General features: G+C 34.2%; 1 long non-coding RNA gene and 1 pseudogene across 1 annotated transcript; one reads left to right on the top strand and one right to left on the bottom strand.

The window, feature by feature from the left end:
- Nucleotides 1-4027: 4027 nt before the first annotated feature.
- LOC120206627 lies at nt 4028-5029 on the top strand (annotated as a pseudogene).
- Nucleotides 5030-6057: 1028 nt separating this feature from the next.
- Nucleotides 6058-7457, bottom strand: LOC120206562. The gene is made up of 3 exons (XR_005524128.1): nt 7324-7457; nt 7118-7239; nt 6058-6141 (listed from the first exon to the last, which is right to left on the bottom strand). It is a non-coding gene; the product is annotated as an uncharacterized LOC120206562 (long non-coding RNA).
- Between the last annotated feature and the right edge of the window lie 829 nt (nt 7458-8286).

The raw sequence follows: 8286 nt of genomic DNA, 5'->3' as shown, positions 1-8286 counted from the left end.
AAAACATGACAGAAGAATCAGTGAACCCTCAGACAGTATGTGATCCTCTTGAGCAATGATAGAATAAGCTGATTTACTGGGGCGAGGTTTCATAGTCAAGGTTTGCCTTCTAATCGCTGATAGGTTTCATTCAACCCCATCAAGAACTGAAAGGCCTTTGGTGTGTGATGAGAATAATTTTGTTGGGCAATTCACAATCAACGAGGTAAAAGAACTAAAGCGGTTACTCATCCCACTAGAGCTTTAAGCGAGTATAATAGACAAAACAAAAGATTCACCTTGGAGAAGAGTTGCTATCGACCGATGGAGGAAGAAAACCCTAGAACCATCGATTTTGTCAAAGCGTTCCTTCATATCCTTCCCAACAGTAGTTGAACTTGATGCAAAAAACAATCCTAGCTGATAAGTCTTGACTCACTAAGTAAGAATCCACGAAAGAACAATCACATTGCACCTTTCCCACTGCAAATGGAATGCCAAATCATATTGCTATCTGCGATAATCTCCATCCACAAAACCGAGCTTGTTCTTCATGAGAAGGCAATTTTCATAGAGCGGTTCCATATATTATAGTTTTTTTTAATGAGCACAAGTTGAATAAAAAATTATCGAACTTAACAAATAGCGAGTCAATTTAAACACTAGCCAAATAATTTTCAAGTCTAGTCGAATATTATTCAACTCGATTCATCCAGAAATATCCACCGAATTTTTTGATGGGATTGTCAACCAGGCTGTGTTGCCTGAGCCGACTGACAAAGCGTATTAAGGAAAGCCTCCATTAATAAGGACAATCAATGATGTTTTGGTGTCAAAGTTAGTTAAGCCAACTGATTGGAGTCAAAGACTCATTGGGGGGGGGGTCCTATCTGCTTCGGGTACTCGGTAATCGACACACACTGAGTTAAATAATTAATAGTCGCATTGGCATTGTGCATGAAACAGCTAAGCTTTTGTGATGAAGTCTATACTAGTATGGCCCCCCACTCTTTTGCAGGGTTTAGTTATGCACATTGGCTTTCATGCTTTAGGCTTGGAGTGTGCTCTTGATCAATTGAATTTCCCCACAAACCACCAAATGAGTTGATGGTCCCCATCTCTCCTCTCTTTCAAAATGGGCATCATTGAAGATGCTACTAAATTCTTGTCCTTTGACCTTTTCCTCTTTGTCCCCAACTCCAATAATTAACCCTCTCATACTTTTAAAACTATTCGATTCGAGTAGGGAGGAATCGAGAAAGTTTTAGGGTAATCTTTCACTCTAAAAAGCTTTAATACTCTTAAAAGTTTGCACTTCTAACACAAAACTCTGCATCCATCTTGGACTCAAGTATATGTAATCGCATTGAAACTTACATAACACGAATTATCAATTAAACCAACTTCGTGATTTGATTTAACATTATAATTGAAGTGATAAAATTGTTGTCCATGTAATAATAGTTTAATTAGTCTAAGTGGTATCATACTCACGGGCAGAATTAGGATTAAATTTTGAAGGAAACAAATTATTTATATGAATTATTCAGTTTCTAGAAGGTAATTAAGTCTCAAAAATAAAGGGTTGAAGCTTAATTTCACTGGTTGAATTGGGAGGGGTTGAATTATATATTAACCTTAAAGATTAAGGACCAACAAAAGTCACAACATAATCAAATAAAACCTTAATTTAGGGGATGTTTGATAAAATAAAATGATTAAGCGCTGAATAATTCAATGGTTGAATGATTCAAAGGCTCTGTATGAATTGGCTCTGTATGAATTGGCTCTGAATGTGACATGGTTTGATAATGGTTCTAAATGTACAATCTGAATTATGAATATTTTCATTTTTACCTTCATAATGATATTATATTATAAGATATGATTGTTTAATAAGACAACATGTGAAAAATTGATATTATGGTAAAATATCAGGTGCTTAATGATTCATATGTACTTTAATGCTGAATCATTCAGCAGTGTTTGCTGTTTCATTCAGCATAATCTTCATTCAGAGGTGAGAATCAAAACGCTGAATGCTGAAACGGTTCAACATTCAACGCTGAATGATTCCATTCAGAAGTAAACAAACGGCCCCTTCGATTATAAACCACATGTTAAGTATAGGTTGTTTGTTTCAAGGTGTGGGTAAGCTTTAAACATTATTGTCTCCCTCTCTTTTTTATCATAGATTAATCATAATTAAAGCACAATAATGTTAATTATTATGTCTGGATTTAATTAAGAGATTGCAAATCTTGGAACAAGCTTTTCACTAGCTGGACATGATCATGTTTAACATCTGTCAATTTTTTTTGTTTTGATGATGAAAATGCCTTGGGTGAAAGGGATTTTAACTAAATATACCAAATGGGTCAAGCTATTTGAAGGGGTACATTGGTCAGTGGGATAATCATCACATGGAATGAAATTTACAGTCATGTGATCACATGCTTAAGATGAGTCAAAGGGAACTAAGCATTTTCTTTATATTTGCTTCACTATCCAAATAATTAATTGGAATTCTATAATGTCACTACAGCTAAAAAGATAAGCATATTACATATATTTAAAAAATCCTTGTTCCTTACCCTTATTTGGCTTTTTTGGCCCAATAAGGATAACGTGTTTTTTTTTAGTTCATTAGAGCAAGAAAAAATTTATTTTGGGATCTACGATATTTTTACAGTGTTATTGGAACTCTTATCATAGATCCCAAAATAAATTTTACTTACCCTAATAGGCTAAAAAAAAAACTCATTTACCTTACTGGTCAATTTTCCTCTTAATGTGATACTTAAAAGATATTTTCGAGAAGGAAATATAATTATTAATTAAGTGATGACTTAATAGCGAGTTAAGGTTTTCTCCTCATGAATCAAGTGATTTTAGTGGTTAAAGGATATTTATTGTTTTAGAGGTTGTAAGTTTGAACATGATATCTGGAGGAGTATTTGAGCGTTCATTGTCAAATAGTTAAGAGCCTTTTTTTGTTACAAAAAAAATTAGGTAAGGGGTAGCCCCCAATCCAAGGTCAGGACATACCTAAGACCCAATTGGGATTTATATAGGAATTTACAGATTATCCACCAAGAGTGACAGTAGTAGGATTTGAACTTGACCTTATAAGCTCAAATTCCTGACAACCACTTATACCAACACTCATTGACAAAAGTCTTTTTAACATATTACGTTTGTAATCTCCCAAGACTAACAATTTTTTTTCTTACCCCATTCTAATTCTTAATATATTATCTAACAATTTCTTTCAAATGTTTTATATAATAATTAACAATAAATTAATTTATAAAAATATTAAATAACAGAACTTTTAATCAAAGAAAGACATCGATTTTTTATTAAAAATCCAAAAAGAAAAAAGTTCAACTTATTTTAAAAAATGTTGTATTTTTTTTGGTATAAAAAGGAAAGGAAAAGTCCTTTTTGTCCTTACTAAATGTAAAGCGTAGTGTCCATGTGATGCTTTCAATATACTAAACAGCAAATTAGCTCACTTGTTACGGCTTCACCAGACCACATTAGCTTTTATAATCTCACCGTCCACTCAACAAATGAACAATAACAGAACCGAGTATATAATTAATTGAGTTAATTCCATCCTACATCCCCGGATTATGATTCATATTCTAAATTGATCAATAAATATTCCAACTGAACCTTCGACCTAGATAATCTTTCGATTAAGTCCAAAGCTGACGATTAAATCAAAGGAATAAATAATGCTCTAGTTTAAGGATGCTGTTGGAATATTTTTCTATTTAGGGATCAATTTAGAATTTAGCCTATAGTTTGGGGACATAATCATAATTAAACATTGAGTTATTCATAAAGAACATTTTCCTTCCACCTCTATAAATCACAAATCCCATGCATAGCTCATCAGGCACAGCTCCAACCTTCAAAAAATGGCGCTGGAAGCTGTTCAAGCAAGCTCTGGAAATAGCATAGAACCGAATTCGAGTCCGAGGATTTCGTTCTCGGTCGATTTCCTCGACGAAACCAACTTCATACCATCAATCCACATTCTCAAAATGAGGAGATGGATGCCCAGAAGGAGAAAGATAAAGCAAGAGTTGCAGACTTCGAGTTCCTTTCAAGAAAAGTGAGCAGCCACGCCATGTTGACGGCTGACGAGCTCTTCTTTGAAGGGAAGCTGCTCCCTTTTGGCAAACGCAGCATTCCGAGAAGCTCAAACAAATCAGCCTTAGAAAGACCAAAGAGGAAGAAGATGATGATGATGAGGTGGTGAGGGCGGAAGAGGTTATAAACAAGGATGAGAGTAATAGTAGTAGTAGCATGAGTTGGTTCGTCGACGACAACCCGTCTCCGAGGCCACCGAAATGCACCGTTTTGTGGAAGGAGTTGCTGAGACTGAAGAAGCAACGGACTGCGTCGTTGTCGTCGTCGTCTTTCGAGTTTGTTGGCCAACATAGCTGCATCTGAAGAAGGGAAACAAGGGTCTCGGAATAGATCAGATAACAGGCATGTGAAGAGGATAAAGAAAGGGTTGGAAAGAAAAAGATCATCAAGCATAAGAATCAGGCCTATGATTAATGTTCCCATTTGTACACAAGTCAAAAGCAGTGCACTGCCTCCTGTGTTCCTCTTAAGAAAGGAAGGTAGCCATAGCTGAGTTGAGTTGAGTTTGATCTGAAAATCTAGGCTTCTTCTCCAATATTTACATTTGTTTTTAAATTTTTCAAATTTTTTCTGCTCCTTTTCTTCTATGATGGATGGAAGCTCAGATGTATTACAATTTACAATGTAAATGTTGACTGGAATTTACTCTGTTTTTTTCCAACTTGTTTTACACTTTCATCAGGCACCAATGTATTATCAGCTAGCAAAATGAGCAGTCATTTTACAGGACAACCACATGAAAGATGCAGAGTTCTATGAATTTTCAGGATCCGACCCTGAAAGATCAGCCAAAGAGGGGAAAAGAGAAAAGCCTGATGCATGGACTAACAGCAATGAATTATTTTGGGAAGGAAGAAAGGGTCTGAAAAGGCAAAATGGGTTCTGAAAAGGATCTGAATATATTTAAAAAAAATATGGGGTAGTTTAGTGCATCTGATCTAAGGCACATAGCACCCAAGTATGTCACTCACAATTCAAAAGATTCTCAATTTGTCGTCGTGTTGTTTCCAACCGGTTTCACAAGTAAATGAACCTTGACCGACTGGTAAGGTAAAGGCCATCTAAAATTTTAAAAGAATTAGACAGAGAGGACTCTTTTTACCAAAACAAATACATAATGGATTGTAATTCTGTTAAATGTGTTAAATCTTATATAACACAAATAATTAAAGTGTCGAGATTCAACCACCGGTGTTAGTTCAAGTGATAAGAAATTTGATATCATTTAAGTAGGTCTCTATGTATGCATAAAATCTCTGTTGGAAGACACACCCACCAAAACTAGATGTGTGATGTGAGTCAGTTTTGATTAGTCATAACGAAACCTTAGAACCAGAATGACAATAAAAAAATTGAAAATTCATAACACCTTGAATATAATTACAACATAAAAGGGTAAAGTACACCAGATATCACTAACCATGATCAAATGATAATTTTGATTATTGAACTTTTAAAAGTTACAAAATGATCAATAAATTTATCGCATTGTTATAAAATAATCATTGCGATTGTTATAATAAGTATAAAAGTTCCATATTATATTACAAATAAGTGCCTAAAGTGTAACCCCTTATACCCAACCTATGTGTTACGATCAGATCTAACGGATTACAATAAAAATTTACAAAATAATTTTCTCACTTTAAAAAAAATCATACTTCTTAAAAAATGGTTATGTTAGCAAAATTCAAATCAGATAGTATAAAATAAAAAATATCGCAAATTAATTAAAATACTAGTAATATGTAAATAAATAACTTCATTCATTAAAGGTGAAAGTAAATAAGCAATACACCACTATATCAAAATACTAGGCATATGACACCAAAATAAAGGCAATTCTAAATATTGAAACATTACAATAAAATTTCTGTACGGAATGTGTGTCGATCCTCCAAGTGTTGGGACTGAGTACCTATCCAAAATATCTTAAAAGAAAAAGATAGGGGAGTGAGCTAGGGAGATCAGTATGTTCCAATAAGTGCAATATAAAACCTACAAAAGAATTTAAAAAACAATTCAATAAAGTATTATGAAAATATCAGTAAATTTATTTAAAACAGATATCTACCCTCCACCGTACACCATTTGAAATACCCCAGAACAGACATCCATAAGGACTTATCCTAGAACCTTAGGATATATGAGTCCAATGTGGAATATCATAACAGAAAGGAATTACATGTAGTTGAACTTCAGAGTCTCCAAACATCTACCCAGACAATACCCAATAAAACAGTTTCAGCCAATACTAATATTATCAGAAGTCATAAATCAGATATTTTACAATAAGAGTAATCCTGAGAATAAGTACCAAACAATCAGAAATTTCAGATAAGTAAAAATAAACTCATGAAATAAGTAAATAGAATCATGCTTTCAAAATCAGTTAAAAATATATATATATATATATATATATATATAATACACAAGGAACACATCGCAAAACGGGCCAGTCTAAAAAATCTACTAAGCACCGGCCTCGCTATGATAAAAAGTAACACACGATTCTAAATCAGATCAGAACAGGATTATTATTAGAATAACGCACTAAACAGAACATTTAACTAAGTTGCAGAAATATGTGAAATCACGACTCATGCGACCGGACGGATCGAGAAGAGCTGGTTTGAACAATCGAACGATCGGGCAAAACACGAGTACCTATCATAACCAAAGTCATAAATCAATCTTTGCCATTTTCCTCATTTTTCCACAACCAACTTAATTAAAATAACTATGCAATTTCAAGTTCAAGGGTCGATTCGAAGGTTTTAAGGTTAGAATTTGACAAAACGAATTTCAGATTCGGACTCATGACGTCGAAAAAATGAAATATGACATTTTCGAAAAAGTTTATTTCTTTTATCAAAATCAACAATCAACGTGTCAAAGTCAATGATTAAAGTCAACAGTAAACTCGGTTCGGTCTTTGTTTTCTTGACTGACTCTATCAAAGTTGACTCTTAACTCGATCGAGTTGACTTAGATTTCCAGAAGATTCGCAGGGACAAAGGCCACGCATCGCGGAGGCGCATGGCAGCACGTGTGGAGGGTGACAGGGACATGGACAACAGCAGAACGCTCGGAAGACTGTCAAACATGAAAATCAGTTACAACACCACCAAAATCAACCAAGATTTGGCTGAAATTAAATATAAAGCAACCAAAGCTTACCCCCAATGGTGGTCGTTGGAAACAACGGCGGGAAGGGACAAAACTGATTGGGTTTTTGTCGGAACAGGGCAGGGAACCTAACGGCGATGGCGGTGAGGTGAACAGAAATTGAGATCAGCACGAAATCGACAAAACCTTATGGAGAACCTTGTTTTCCGACGAATATTCAATGCGATCTCCACAGCGAACAACAGGGCCAAACGGAGAGATGGTGGTCAGGTTTTGGTCGCGATGGATGACGGACACAGTGGTGAGGGGGTACACGACACGGCAAACAGAGGCAACAGAATCGATAGTGGAAAGGACGACGAGATTTTTATAAAAAAAATTAGGATTTTGGTTCAAGTTTAGCAAAGAGCTATTTGGTTTTAGGATTTAAAATCCCAATCGAACTGTTTTAAAAAAATATTTTACAATAAACTAACACAAACATGACCTTAGCCTAGTGGTTCAAATCCTTCAACCACACTTATAAAAAAAATTCACCATTTCCTTATTTTCCTTTGCTGACGGATGATGGTCAATCCACACTTATGTCCTGAACTTTTAAGAAAATTCTAAAATTCTCTTAAAACTTCAAAAATTCATATTGGTCCAAAAATTAATTAAATAAATGATTTCAAATTGAATAAAAATTGAGGTGTGACATAAAATATATCATCTTTTCATTTAAGTACCTAAAGTTTTTTGTCAAAGTACTTAAAGTTTCATTTTGGTCAAACTAGGTACCTAAAATATATTTGTATGATAATTTATGTACTAAAGCATTCAATCTTTTTCATCTAATTTCTAAAAGTTGACACGTAACATTAATCAACAGTACTTATTTATGATATAAGCCCAAATTTAATGATCATTTTGTGATAGTTCGATAAATTTAATGACTATTTTGTACTTTTGAAAGTTCAATGACCAAAACAATCATTTAAGAATAGCTCAATGACCTGTGATATACTTCACCAA

Source organism: Hibiscus syriacus, unplaced genomic scaffold (assembly GCF_006381635.1).
Source record: "Hibiscus syriacus cultivar Baekdansim isolate YM2019G1 unplaced genomic scaffold, ASM638163v2 tig00013960_pilon, whole genome shotgun sequence".
Classification (NCBI taxonomy): Eukaryota; Viridiplantae; Streptophyta; class Magnoliopsida; order Malvales; family Malvaceae; genus Hibiscus; species Hibiscus syriacus.
This window is presented reverse-complemented; position numbering and strand designations above follow the sequence as displayed.